The 15,195-nt window shown below is 42.2% G+C and overlaps 1 protein-coding gene across 5 annotated transcripts in view; it reads left to right on the forward strand.

The window, feature by feature from the left end:
- Positions 1 to 869: 869 nt before the first annotated feature.
- LOC122774401 (zinc finger protein 516-like) overlaps positions 870 to 15,195 on the forward strand; it is a 39,883-nt gene continuing 25,557 nt past the window's right edge. The window contains exon 1 of one of the 5 annotated variants that reach the window (XM_044033628.1): positions 870 to 1,098. The gene's annotated coding sequence lies outside the window, so the exon portion shown is untranslated. The other 4 variants (XM_044033631.1, XM_044033630.1, XM_044033633.1 and 1 more) reach the window with 4 other exon arrangements.

Here is a 15,195-nt window from a genome sequence, read left to right on the forward strand (position 1 = left end):
AGATTTAAATGTAACTGAATAAACCAATCAATAATGATAAATTAGGACTTAAGACTTGAAAAAAAACACTTCAAACTTTTTTTAGGACAACCTGACTGAACTGAGTTAACATCAGTTGTTACATGTTTGTTTAATGCTCATAGTTTTATGAGGTTTGTCTACATATATACATATACATATATATGCACATGTAAGCTTTTTTTAATCACTTTTCATTGATGCAATCTTCTATGAAAATGATGAGATTGTGAATAAAATGAGCTATTATTACTGATCATGTACATAAGTTGTCCAAAGTTATGAAAGTGCAGGGATTTACATGTTCATTTTTAAAGGAAGAACATGTCAAATGACTGAAGGTGATAATACAGTAGTATGCTGGTAGAATAGTATCGAAAATAAGGAAGTGGTTTCGATTGTTAAACATTTTAACGATCGAGGAAACAAAGGAAACAGCCACGTTCATAGTGAGGCATTATTTGATTGTCTGTGGAATTATTAGTATTATTTCCTAAGGAACAGCTGTGTGGGTGTTGCAACAGGGTGGACTTCTCAGCTGTCAATACATGACGCTCTTTGCTTGGCAAATAGTTTCATTTCCATTTTGGTTTCCTCGCTGAACCACGACACGGTTTAATGTTTCTTCGAACAAGTCGCTACTGTCGCTGTGTTTGCGCACTTCTCGTAAAAAAAAAAAGTCCTTAGCGCTATCAACAACTTTTCGCTGATGAGACAATAGCAGACAGTTCCATTTAATTCAGGGCGGAACCATTGGGAGGCGGAATGGGGGAGCCAGGAAATTGCGGAAGCGCGGCAGCAAACACCGGCGCTCCATAACACTCTATAACAGTTGTTTAGCAGCTCGAATCAGACACATCAAGATTTATGTTTTCAATTTGAAAAGAAAACAGGGCAAAGAAACACACGGGAATAATAATCAACGGAGTCCCCCTTCAAAAGCGCCCCCCCTACGGGACAGAATGGACTCGACCTACTCAATCATGCACTTCAGCATACACTGCAAAGAGCATGCTTTCACCTTTAGGATTGTCTGTGCCTCTTGAAGTCACCCTGGAATAATCTTTCGGATGAAAACAGGTATGCTAATCTCAACATTTCCCCCCGTTTGTCCGGCAGACATGCTCGCCGTGTCCCTGACTCCGCACCATGTTATGTTTGAGACGGGCTGGATGGTCTGATCTTGACTTATAAATAGGTTACATCCAGGCAGGAAGGAAGGTAAGGGATGATTTATTCTGTAACAATATCTTGTCTATCGCCTTATAGCGACACAGGCAGTGTGAAGTATGAAGTGATATCATAATGAAATCATTATTCCCACCACTTTTAATTGACTGTGTAACTTGCGCTGACACTTGTGAGGATACACCCGAGTCATGAAGTCGGTTATTCAAAGTGAAAGACAAGAAAAAGAAAGAAGCTGGAGGAATACAGACAGTGCGCGTGCATGACCGATCTCACATCCTCCTCCCCAGCAGCAGCAGCAGCAGAAACAGAAACATCTCTGGGGCTAATCAAACTTTCCAACCAGCAGCTCACACACTCATCTCTTCCTTGAGTCTATTTCGGACATGACATGAGTTTATCGCCACAGACATGTTAAGACAGACAGGTGTAGTGTAGTTACAGAGTTGTTAACAGTTTCTCCCTCTATCATTTCTTTGAAGAGATTGATTTATTCACACGGAGGGCGACACACACACACACGCACGCACGCACGCAAATACACACACACAAGAGTGGACGTTAGGAGGAGTAAAAAGAAAGAAGACGGTAATCCATATTAGGAAGTCGTGTCCTACATAACAGACATGGCACAAGTGCCGCTGAGCAAGGCACAGGTGCCTACTCTGGTCATTATATTAGTATGAGGATGTGAAACCGCTGGAGGGGGGAGGCTGAATAAGATAATGCTCTAGTCTCTCTCTGGTGTGTGTCGCATTTCTGCTTTTTCTCTTTTCAGTCTCTCTGCGCCAGCAGCGCTGCTCTGTGGCGCTCTCGCACAGAGTCATCTGCATGCGGCGCGCGTGCGTTTGTGTGTGCGTCGTGGGCGCGCGCGTATGTGTGTGTGTGTGTGTTTTGGGAGGGCAATAATAGTGGTGGTGGTGGGGTAGTAAGAGAGGGAGGGTGGGGGGAGGAGGAGGGTGGAAACATGTGGGCAGGGAGGAGTATATGGCGTTTCGTGTGTGTGTGTGTTTTGGGGTGTCCTGTCCCTGGTCCCTCCGAATGCAACTTTGTTTCCCCCAAAAAATGATGATGCACCTCCAGGATGTGAGCCTTCTGTTATGTTAAAGGTACACAATAGAACTAAGCCAGGGTTGCTGTAGTGGGGGGTTGGTGTGTGTGTGTGTGTTTGTGCGCGTGCGTGTGTGTGCTGTTGACGTGCATACAGGTGACTTTATAAACGCGCGCGCGTGTGTGTCTTATTCAGGTCCAATTGTCCTCATGGGACACACACAACTTGGTCTTAATGAGTGAGAACCTCGTTACTGATGTTCTGGTTAAAGAATAGATTAACATTATGCGAGTTATGAGTTAAGTTTAATGTTGAGCATTCACTGGTTGTGGTTAGGGTTTATAGGTTTTGGTGCGGGTGACGTCCAAACGAAAGTCAGTGTCCGTACTGAAAGCGCGCGCGCACGTGTGCGTGCGTGGCAGGCACCATCGTGTCTCATTACGCACGGTGAGGCTGGCGATCTGGGGACAAACGTTCACTGTCACCTCATCTCTTTCCTGGACACTTCACATACAACACACACACATCATGGACCATGACCACCAAGTGATGGAGGTGCGTGCGTGTGTGCGTCATGACAAATACTATCTGCGAGGGATAAATAATACATAAAATTAATAATAAAAAAACTTTTATCAGCCTCGATCTTGTCGTCGGTGTTTTGCAAACACACTGGGCCACTTTCCGTCCATGGTGCCTTCAGGTGCTCTCGTAAACGCGGACATTTCGACTATTGAATTTTAGACTGCGTGTTTGATCAAATACCCAAGCTTAGATTTTGGATTTAAATATCATGACTCTGCTGTGACATGTGGTCTGATCATCTATAGTATGTGGAGCTACACACACTTCCTTCATAGGTGTGTCACTGGTAATTGACTGAGCAAAGGACACAAACAGATGCTGAACACAATAATATAATAACAACTTCATACAATTGACAAACTACTAGTAGTCGTTATTATGTTATTAATATAATGACAGGGTATGTTAAAATGTCCTGTTTTGCCCAACCAGACAACCAGAGAAACTATATACAAACAATATAACAATATAAACAAAGACATGACATAAACCACAGAATGTAGTTCTATATTTGAAATTGGTGTCTTTAATGACCTAACATTCAATATCTAGCAACACATGACCCAACCCTGGACTCTACGTTCAGGAAATTATATATAAGGACAGATATATAGTTCCTGTGTAAAAGAATGCGAATGATCCATGAATGTTAATAGCCCTGCTTTAAAAATTCCTCCCGGGAATTCCTCCTTCTTTTTTTTTAACTTTAAAACTCAAATTTTCCAACAACACCTGAACGCAGCACCAGTGAAACGACAAGAGACGAGGGAGGGAGCGAGAAACAGAGATGGGAGAGGAACCTGTACAGTTACTACAACACAAGTAGACAGGAATTCGCAGAGATAATAATAATAATAATGATGATAAAATGATAACAGATATAAATAACAGTGAGTGTTTCAGTGAAGTTGAGTCTCGGGTCGCTGCTGTGAGCCGCTGCTGCACTTGGGAGTCAGAGTGAGTGAGTGTCTCTCTGCTATTTATCTCTGATGGATCTGGACTCTTTATATTTGCTTTTGGAGAGAGCTGCGCCAGTGTCTTTGTGTGTGTGTGTGCGCGTGCGCGCGCGCGCGTGTGTGTGTGTGTGTGTGTGTGAGAGAGAGAGTTCAGAGCTCAACGGTGTTTCAACTGGTAAGGAAGTGACTCTTTATAATTATTATTATTGTTTGTTATTATGAGGGTGTGTTCGGCGGGGCTACTGCTGCTGCTGCTGCCACTACAATCTATGACTATTACAGACTCTTTGGTTTAACCTAGTCATTTCCTTGAAGAGTGTAGACACACACACACACACACACACACACAGAGGGGACTGGTTAAGGTACGAGCTGCTTAAGTGTAGTCTACATGTGCAACATTGGAGATAAGGGTCATTTTAAGGAATGCCTGATAAGAGAGTGGAACCTTGCTCAAAAAGAGCTAATCCTATTATACAGATACTTGAACAATGACAGGGAATTATATTCTATCACAGGTTATATCACAATGTTATAAAGCAGCAGCAGCAGGAGTCACTATGTTCGAATTATATTTATACCACACGTGATAATAGTGAGTAAAGATTGGGTCACTGTATAAGCTATTACATATTAAAGATATATAGACCTGCTTTAGGTATATATCACTGGGCTGTCATGGAGACTGTCCCTTGGGCAGGTTGGAGTCAGTTATCAGACAAGATACTTATGTAAAATAGCAGTTTGCAGTGGAGTGAAGGAAGATGTGTGTGTGTGCTCATGTGTACATGTGTCATGTTTACAGTTTGAACAACACAAATGATAAGAAAGTAGCCTTTACTGTCTTTATTGGGTGTTTTTTGGAATTATGACTCATTATGACAGGGCATACTTGGTATTGGTGGATACACACACTCTTACTCTACTGCTAACATTTCTTGTGTCACTTTGTTGTGGAGTGTGTAAATATACAGGTATATATATGTGTGTGTATATACATAGTTTCCATTGGTGGGCAGTCTTGTTTGTGTAGCATACCTTTATCATGATCTGAGAAATACCCGTGTTTGTGTCTGCGTAAGGTCGTGCACACATCACAAAAAGAAAGGAATAGGGAGGAGGGAGAGAGGGAGGAAGAGAGGCAGTGTGTTGTTTTGCAGACAGGATTACATTGTCTCCCCCATGTCACATTTCAGACATGAATTTCTTCCACAGCCTCTAACTCTCACCGTGTGTTTGCACAAGTGGACACATCACACCAAAACACCGAAAAACAGTGAAGTATCTCATAACTTCCCCCAAGCTGACTCTTAGATAATACACAGTCTGTAAGAGAGTCATCTGCGTTCCAATGCATCGTGAATGAATTTAAAGGTAAACACGTTTAGTTTGCAAAGGTTTGAGGAAGACGCATATAAGGAAGAGTAAGAGTAAGTAAGATCTCAGTTTAAGTTGGTATTTTTCTGTCATACAAGTGTCCAAAATGCCGTCATGCCTGAGATCACTTGTTGAGCGTCATGGAAAGAGGTTACAAATGAACATGACCTGTGTTTAAATGTGACTTGTGACTGTCAGTTGATTCAACTCTTTAGCCTGTGGAGAAAAAAACATTAGGTTGTTCTTGTTTTTTTTTTCCGTGCTCCAGTGTTCACACACGACTCTAGTGAAGCCTTTTGTGCTTCATTACGCCCCCACCTTTGTGTCGCATTTCATACACTGAGCAAATACTGATATTTGTCTTTTGTGAGCAGCTTGTCTTTACATCTCTTTGTTTATCACGATTAAACTTTCAACCCTACCAATGACTCTTTATCACTCCCAAAGACTTGACTTGTTTTTTTCTCTCCAACTCAACCGCCCCCCCGCCCCCCCCACATCTGTAGTGTACGGAGTAAAATTAGCAATTTCATTTTTTTTTGTGTCTTCTCCCTTCAGAATGTGGAAGTGTTTTATTGGTGTGGCGAGAAACAATGAGGACAAGGCAGGGCTTTGTGGTGGCAGAAATGCATTTTTAACCCATGTGAATGAATGGCGCCTCACATTCCACAGCAGCAGGCTCTTTACTGAATGGCAGCACTAACATGGCTGTTTTCATTACTCATTATGGCCTTGTGCCTTTTTACCAGGGACATAGTCATTTACCTTCATTGTCTGAGTGGGGGGGGGCTCCAGCACTACAAAAACCCTGTCAGTAGATTTTCTTTTTTAAAGGTAATGTCAGGGAGTTAGGTGTGTGGCAGACTTTTTTTTACCTACTCAACAATAAACTATAAATACATTAGATATGTTGCGATGAACCAGTTAAGCAGAGCATCGTGACATATGTCCAATTAAGCAAAGCTTAAAAGTGAGTGGTTATTCTGTTGGATGTGTAAATAGCCAGTTGTTTTTTTGTCTTCTTCTTCCAATTCCACCCTGTTCATGCTGCCACGAGAAAGCCAAAAATACTTACAGAAGAGTTAAGAATAGCTCTATGACTATTTTGATTGCCTAAATGAAGTTCTATCTCGCATCGGTGCTGGTGGTGAAAACCTATTTGTATCTGTGAACAGTTCTGAAGAACAGCTGTGCTTTAAGGATCAAGATATTAGAGTGGAGCTAGTTTCCATGATGAAAAGCTGTGCTGGAACAGTGTAAGCACAGTCCCAAGGTTTCTGTAGATAGTATCCAACACTTTGTTGAATCCAGAGTTAGCCGAGCTCTACGTGCGCACACATTTATGTCCTAAAAGAGCTGATCCATTTGGTTCTTTTAAGAGTGTAATTGCTACCCCCGCTTTGACTTAGTTTCTTCATCTCTGTCCAAAACTGGCCATGTTAATGCTGTGCAGCTTTGGACTAGAATTACTATAGAAGTGAAGACACCAAGTCATAAGACATGTATGTTTTCCTGCTTAGGGCTTCCATCCTAGTCTCGGTTGTTGTGCACATGGAAACAAAGATGTATCCACCTTCACAGGCTTAAATAACTTTTTGTGTGGCATAATGAGGTTGGTTTATGTTGAGAGGCAGCAAAGAGGGATTTGGAGGAAAAAAAAGGGCATATTTAACAGCTGTTCCTTTTTTACTGTGACAAGAAGAATATAAGAATTGCATGTATCTTTGTTGGTGGTCCAACAAACACAGTCACATGATTTTAATATGGGACCTAGACCTAGGGTCTATTCTGTTTTGTTGGCATTGATTCCCTGCTGCATGGTGGGGGTTTCCACTCTGAAAGGGCAATCTCTCTCTGTGTCAGCCTAGAAACACCAAGCTCCTGGATTAAATTATAAATGAGCCCTCCATGGGAAACGTATTGCTTACTGCTCGGGATAATCAGATGCACATCTGCAGTTCACCTGTAATATCTCTGGTCATCATGACTAAAGCATTCTTAGATGCCCCTGCCACCCGTGTGGATCAATAATCAATCAATAATACAGCTTATGCAGGTATACACAGAGAAGTTTGAGCTGCTCAAATTAGACCATTAGGACCCACTGAAAGTAACGTGGTAATCATGGGATTAAGTTGTGAAGAGGGGTCAGAGTATTAGTGACGTGGAAACACTAATTACTTGTAGGTGTGTTCACTTGTTTAATGTTTAATAGATGTCACAGATGGCTACATTTAAAAATAAAAACTAATAAATAAATAAAAAGCCGTACACATCCATAGTTGTGGACATTATTAGAGCCTAGACTAAATTCATGTTCTTTCCGTGTGCATGTGCGTTTTCCTCCTAGTTTCCTCCTACAGTCCAAAAACATGCAGGGGGTCAACTGGACACTCTAGATTGACCGTGTGTGAGAATGTCTCTGTGACCGCCGACCTGTCCTGGGTGTACCCAGTCTTTCACCCCGTGTCAGCTGGGATTGCTCCGGTGACCCCGTGACCCCCTCATGCGGAGGATAAAGCGGCAGACAATGAACGAGTCCACACTGAAAAAGTGACGCAAATATAAAGAGCAGACCCGGCTCTGAACATGCTGCGACTGATGGAAAAAGCACAATTACAGGTGCAGAAGCGTGCAGCTATAAACAATCAGTTGAGGTTCAGCATTAGTGCGAGTAGTTTCCTCTCGTCTGTGTTTACTAGGAGCAAAATACAGGCAGATACGTTGTAAACATTGTCTGTGTGTGAGCCAGCCATTGGGAAGAATTGCCTCTGTATTGGGTCTTGATCATGATTATCTCACAATGTGAGCGTGAGTCTACTTTATTTACAATACTTTACCATAGTGCAAATGGCTCTTAATGACTATTTGCCTGGTCAGACTCCAGTGCTGGTTGTCACTAATGAGAAATAATTTCAGTAGCTGTGTCGAGGCAAGAAGGTGGACCACACTGAGTGGCTGATAATCTGTTAATCATGGCAGGATATCGACTCTATTTATTTACTGAGCCCCACAGTAGTAGTGTGGGGGCCTGCAGCTCTCGAGCTCCTCGTCAGCGCCTTCGGTGAAATTGAACAGGACGTGTCGGGGAGTTTTTCAGTGAATCGTATCACACTTCAGTTCAAATGGAAGCACATTAAACACATTACAAGCTGCATTATCCATCAGCGTCACTCACGTTGCTTTCCCATCTTACACATTATTGATGATCCAATGAAATAACAATCACGGGCGCACGCACACGCACACACACAGCGCTGAGTACAATGCCGGATTCATTAGCAGTGCTTTTCAGGGGCTTGAGCTGACATCGTGATCATAGTTTATAGATTTATGCCTGTGTGTATGAACCGTTGCTTGGCGTTGTTGCTGTGATTGCTGCGGGATTAAATAAGGGAAATAAGCTTAGCCCGGAGAAATAGCCCAGAGAACCACGTGGCTGTGATCAGGGATTGAGAGAGAGAGAGAGAGAGAGAGAGATGGTGGGGGAAGGAACAGCACTCTTTGTCCAGCCCAGATGTCACTGTAGTAGACTACCATTATTGATCCACTGCTTTTCTCTCACACACACACACACACACACTCAAACACACCTTAACTGATTAGCATCAAAGTGGAAATTTAAGACTGTCACATGTAGAGCTGTCACGTCTGTTACATAGACACATTTGACTGCAGGTTGTTTTTCATACAAATCACACTGACTGGTGAAAAAAACATGTTAAACAAATGAGGTGGAGCAGCATTATCTAACACAGTAAGATCTGTTCGTTTCTGCATTCTTATCTGTTCTGTTCTGTTTATCTCTCTGCATGACTGTGGCCTTCCTCAAATTTGATAGGCCGCAAACTTAGTAGGTGTAGGTGTGTGTGTGCGTGTGTGTGTGCGTGTGCGTATGCGTGCTTTTTCAGTGGTGACAGTCCGGCTTTGGTTAGGGAGGGGACATGGCAACCAAACTTAATCCAAACTCACAGCAGTCCAGAGGGCTGTAAGGGTGGGGTGGGGGTTGGGTGAGCTGTTTCCCAAGCTGAGAGGCTGCCTTTTTTGTATTCACCATCCTGCTCTTGCTAATAAACACCCTGCAAATAAACAAGGCCGCCAAAAAAATAAAAAAAAAAGACTCAAGTGATAGAAAATGTAATTATTTTCATACAAGAATAGCCTAAGATTTGAAAGATAAGGGATTTCTGGGTAGAAGGAAGCAGAATAAATGCTCGAGGACATCAGGGCTTCACCTCCAAACAAACAAGTAAACAGAAAGTTTCACACACACACACACACACTCAGTTAGTGTTTGAATCAGTGAATCAGCTGTTGTTACTCCAGCTGAGTATGAAAACAAGCCTTGTATGTCTTATGTCACATACCTTCTGCCCCAAATTTACTACATTGTTAACACGATTGATCGGTATATAAAAGTCTTTCCCTTTTTTTATGTACCGAGTCAAAGAGAGTGGATGTAGTTAGTGCAGACTGAAAGCCAGTGATGCTGCATGTCCGACTAACGTAGGGGGTAAAAACGCCTGGAAATGTCTCCGGGCTATTGCAGCTAATCATTCAGCCCACAGAGGAACTGATCATTAGCCACTGATGTCAGCCTAACCTTGCCGCGATACATGTTAGTGAAGTCTGGCTATGCGTGTGAAAGAGAGGCGTCGAGGTGATGGCAACGCTGGACAGTTTTCCCGAGTGTTATTTAAAAAAAAACAGAAACACCAATTCATAGTAATTACGTTGCTTTTTAAACAAGATGTATTTCTGTTTTTTCTTCTAAAATATTCACTCTTGTCAAGTCTGTTTTCTGTAGGTCGGGTCAGACCCTCGCGTTGCAACAATGGCTGTACTATTGCAACGGCACATCGTCAGTAGGCTAAAACTAACTTGTCTCACGATGGTCTAAACCCAGCTCACTGAACAATCCATCACTTCTAATTCACAATGATAGGAAGAGCCGACATCGAAGGTTTAAAAAAAAAAAAGTGGCGTGATCAAGCCACTTATCCCTACGGTAACTTTTCGGACACCTCCTGCTTAAAACCCCCAAAAAGTCAGAAGGATCCAACTTGGAAATAAAGAGGTCAGTTTGACTTCTCCTTTTCTGTTAGAATCCGGTGGCTCTCTCAAAATGTGTCAAAGAAATGAGGAACTATTACCAAAAATACTACAGTGTAAAGATTTGTCAGCCAAATGGAAGTACTGGAAAATACAAATGTGGGGATTTCTTGAGGTCATCTGAGACGGCTGCGAAGCGCAGTGCAGTGAAATTGAACCCTAATCAATGAACCATCACCATCCCACGCTTAGTCTCTTCATTTCTGTAGTGAGGGGGATACGAGGAAGCAGGGTTTAGGAAGTAGTCATGGAAGCACCTCTCCCAGGGTCAAGCTTGCTCTTAGGGTCTCTGAGGACAGAGGTGGAGAGGAAGGGGTTCACCCAGGGGCTAATCACCCCTCACCTCAAATCTAGAGCTACAGCTGGACACCAAGTAGGAGCAGGTTACACTTCTTGCATCCAATATCTGTTCCGAGGGTTTCGATTTCAAAGAGAAAAGGGAGAAAAAGTATGTGGAAAGGATTGAGAATGTTCCTCTTGTTCTCCATCTGTATCTCATATATTTGGGGAAATCTTAGTAAGTAAGAAATGCTGGGGAGTGATTGTTGATAAACCAACACCTCGTGTTAATGCACACATGTTCATGACCCGTGGCCTTTGATCCAGAGGAAAGACGACATTATCTTGTCTGAGATGTAACAGGTGTTTTTATTACCTCCCTCTGAGGATGTTAAATAGATAAATAAATAGTTTATCGCCCCAATGTGATCAGATTTTGTTGGTGATCCAGACAACGTTTATCCTAGACAGAGGACCAGTGTGCTGTTCTTGATAGCACCCATTGAAATTGCAGTTTCTACTCCAGCGACTTTATATTTATATTGGATTACGATCACCGACAACACCTTTACCTGTGTTGTAACCCTAAATGACATAGGCTGTGCCTTCATGTGGGACAGCTTGTTCCACATTAAAGGTTGTTTACAGGTCACGGTCATGGAGAATACCATTGTCTGTATGTTTAAAAAAAAAAAAGAAAAAAAGAAAAGTAGTTTAAAGACTTTTGTGGCTCTGGAGGCTTCTGCATTAAGTGTGATTAATTGCTGACTGAAGTCAGAAGTGTGTGGGTAAAAAGACGTGTGCTCTCCAGACCGAAGTACTCTGCTCCTCCTCTCTGCTGCCGGCTGTAGTGTCTTGAGGCTAGATTATGTCCAAGAAGTTTTAATGTCCTCTTTTCATGCACAGCAGCATGTTGCGTGCAGTATTTGACGGCGTTCATGACAGTCTAATCTCACAGTGATTGTCCCGCATTCAGTGTAGTTACTCCACTGAAGCAGAAACATCACATTTTTGGTACCTCATCCGTGCATTCTCGTTGTGTTTGCCTTGGCTGCTGTTTTGCTACTCACTTCATTTCCCAGCTGCTTCCCTGCCTGTCTGTTGCTCGGGGGGCTTTGCAGTCCACTACACAGGGAGGAAGAGACCAAAGACGGGGAGCTTTTTAGTGCCCCTCCACCTCTGCGCCTGCTCACCACCACAACACACACAGCCTCACCCGCTCTGTATCCACCAGCAGCACCACCTTTCCCCATTGGCTCTTGATGTTTTGTAAAGAATCCCCCAGCACACTCACACCCTCCCTTCAGCAATCCCTCGAGCTTCACTGCCCTGTTCCCACATTGTATCCAGATGTGAGGAGGATAGTTAAGGAGAGGAAGGTAGAGGCCCCTGGTTATATACCCCCAGCTCGCCAACCCCCGGCTCCAAACACACCATCCAAGTCAAATATACATCACCACCCTAAGGATGGAACCTTTCCTCTAAAAAAGAGAAACTAGTATGTTGCTAGTTTCTATAATCACATTTTACACTTTAATCTCAATATCCCATCATGTTTTGACTTGTGCACATTGCCACAAACATCCATAGACAGCATCATCATGGGAATAGTCCATAGTCATAAATGTTTTGTTTTACTCCTAATCTAAAAAGGACTAGATGAAAAATCTGGTGCTCTCAACACCGACTGGCTGTGATCATCTAATCCCTGGCTGCAGAACTCTATTTAAAGTGCATAGCTGTTAATCCCATCAGATTATACCTGACCAACTCCACAAAATCACCCATTGATAGTCTTAAGAATGGCCACAAAAGCCCGTCTTCACTAAAAAAAAACACACTAATAAAGCACACACAGAAAAAAATCTGACCTATTTATAAAGTCTTAATCTCATACTTAGTCTTTAATGGGGGCAGGCAGTGTTCAGACTAACCACCGCTACGTCTCCTCATCAAGCAAACAAGGGGAACCATGCACATAACCCCCACAAATATACACACTGTGTGTGCAATATCTCCTAATGTTCCTGGAGCTGTCGCGGTGCAGACCATGATATGACTTTTGTTACGGTTTGTTAGGTTTAAATCAGGAGTCCCACCAGCAGCTGGTGAGTTTATATCTTTAAATATCTGGATAGCAGGCATCAGGCACTGGCATCAGTGTCACGGATACATCTACAAAGTCATTTTGTGTGCTATACTTGTATGAATTAAAGTCTGCCATCAAGTTATTTTGAGGAATTACAAATTGTGTGTAACAAAAAAAAAAGAAAAAGAAAAAGAAGGATTTATAACATGCAGTATTCAAACAAATGCCTGCTTTTATTGTGTGGAGCAAATTCAAGACACATAAATTAGAATCACTTTGAGCAGAGTGGTGTTTATGAAGTCTACACTCCATAAGTGAATGATCAGATACATAGTAATCTGCACTATAATGCCATTACCATGTTCGTGTAACTATAACTCTCTTGCATATAGACACAATTGTTTGACACAGTTGCAGCTAATGTCTGCTGTTGCCACAGTGTTTACACTCCTTGTCCTTCTCTATCGTTTGGAATACTCTCTGAACCTCAAATATGTTCCTCCTGTTTTTCCTTCCCACTGTAGGGTTTAATTTGCAGATCCTTGTTTCTTACAGATCCATACAAAGTCTCTCTCTCTCTCTCTTTAGAGGTGAGTCGTCTCCATATTTAGAAACCCCATCCAGAAGTGGTTGAGTCTGTGCTCGGCACAGTGTGTTTGTGTAAAGCTGTCCACTGGTGCGATATGACGGAGCGAATGGCGGCGTGTAATCCTCTGTTGCTAATTTCTTGTGTAACAGGCCGGTTGGTTTTTTAGCAGTGCTGACTGGTTAGCTGGGTGGCTTAATGGCTGTTTTGCTGCCTGACTGATGCAGGTACCTCCCTGTGGAAGCGCCCTGCTCTCTCGAGGGGAAGCTGAGCAAACATGACTGCTTGATGCAACCTTTGCTTTCTCCTGTATTACCCTCTGTTGCTCCACTGAACTAATAGTTAAACATTAAGTGGATTTCAGTGGGAATCTGATATTATGTGTTTTACACGTTTTGCACCATTTAAAACAAATAATACTCAAAATTCATAGTTGTTTGGCTTCTCCATAGACATTATAAATACTAAAACTGCCACAAGTAAAGACAACGCATACTTATACTTGGTCTTAGTCAGTTCCGGCCGGTCTTTATCCCAGAATAATTGGTCATTGATAATGTAACATGGCCACAATGTCATGACGATATAAAGATGTTGATGTAATGGTGTTGCTTAATGAACAAAGAAGGGATAGTGAATTATGGAGAAGTATTTTCAGCTCAACCTGAGGGAGACATTGTTGTCAATAATACTCCTTCTAAATGAGAGCAGCTCCATTAACAGCTTATAAATTAAAGGGACAAATATAAACACAGTCCTAAGAAAACCCCTGTGGGGAACAAGTTTTAAAAAAATTCCGCAGTTCTTCTCGACTAAAGTATGATGTTACTTTGCAATTATGTGGAACTGTGGGAACTTTAACACCTTCCTCATTTCGTCCAGACATTTGGACATTTTAATTTAGTCCAAACTAAAATAGCCGGGTGTGTGAGGTCTGACTAAAACAGGTCCAGATCAAACTGAACCATCGTTTGAGACTTTCAGACCATTTGCAGGAAGTGGAAACGACATTAAACAGCTGAAGAACACATATAAGCAGAATAGACACGTTTGACTATTTCAATTTGATTGACAAGCTGCACTCAAAACTACTGCACCTGCACTTGGTCGCTGTGCCGTCATAACTTTGCAGTGGAGAATTTGAATTGGAAATTGACTGGCAGAGGTCTACAAACTAATCAAAGGTAGATGCAGCACACGCAGGTGATAGGGTTATGAAATAGCTATGCCATCCAGAATTCTTGACTCAATGTGCAACCAAAACTAGCCTGACCAAATGCATTGGACGCAATAAAGACTTTGTTTTCGTGTGAGATTTGTTTTTCTTTCGGGCATGAACGTGTCTTTTGAAACCACACCGGGACAAGCTATTTGACAGTCATTTTTCACCATTAGAGCAACAAATCCTGCTGACATTATGTAGCCTATTACCAGACCAGGTTGTTAGCCTGACATTCATGACAGCCCAGCGTAAGTGCTGCGTGCTTCCAGATGTCGATTTGATCAACCCACTACTGCCTAAACACGGCTACTGCTGCAGATCAGGTTGTGTCAGTGAGCTTTACAACAAACAGATGGGGTGGAGCGATGCTTTTTGTTCATTGACAGAATGTCATGAACTGGTTTTGGGGGGGAAAAAGAAAGGAGGATCAGAGGAAGGGCTGATTCTGATGTATAATGGACTATTTGCACACCATTTTTTTTCTGATGCACTTAAATCCTTAAGCACATGATTTTCAATCACATGTCTCAAATGTAATTTACTTAGTCATCCACATATTTCTTTCCTTTTATACTCCCTGCGTCATCTAAACAGATGCTGTTTATCTTCATTCTTTGTCAGTATTTTGAAGGGAAACCTGTCGAACAACAGTCGACATTAGTAGCACTCTTCATTTGCTACATTGAGTTTATTTTGTTCGTTTTTTTTTTTTTTTAAATCAAACCTCTGGAG

The sequence above is a fragment of the Solea senegalensis genome, linkage group LG9 (genome assembly GCF_019176455.1).
Source record: "Solea senegalensis isolate Sse05_10M linkage group LG9, IFAPA_SoseM_1, whole genome shotgun sequence".
NCBI classification, from domain to species: domain Eukaryota; kingdom Metazoa; phylum Chordata; class Actinopteri; order Pleuronectiformes; family Soleidae; genus Solea; species Solea senegalensis.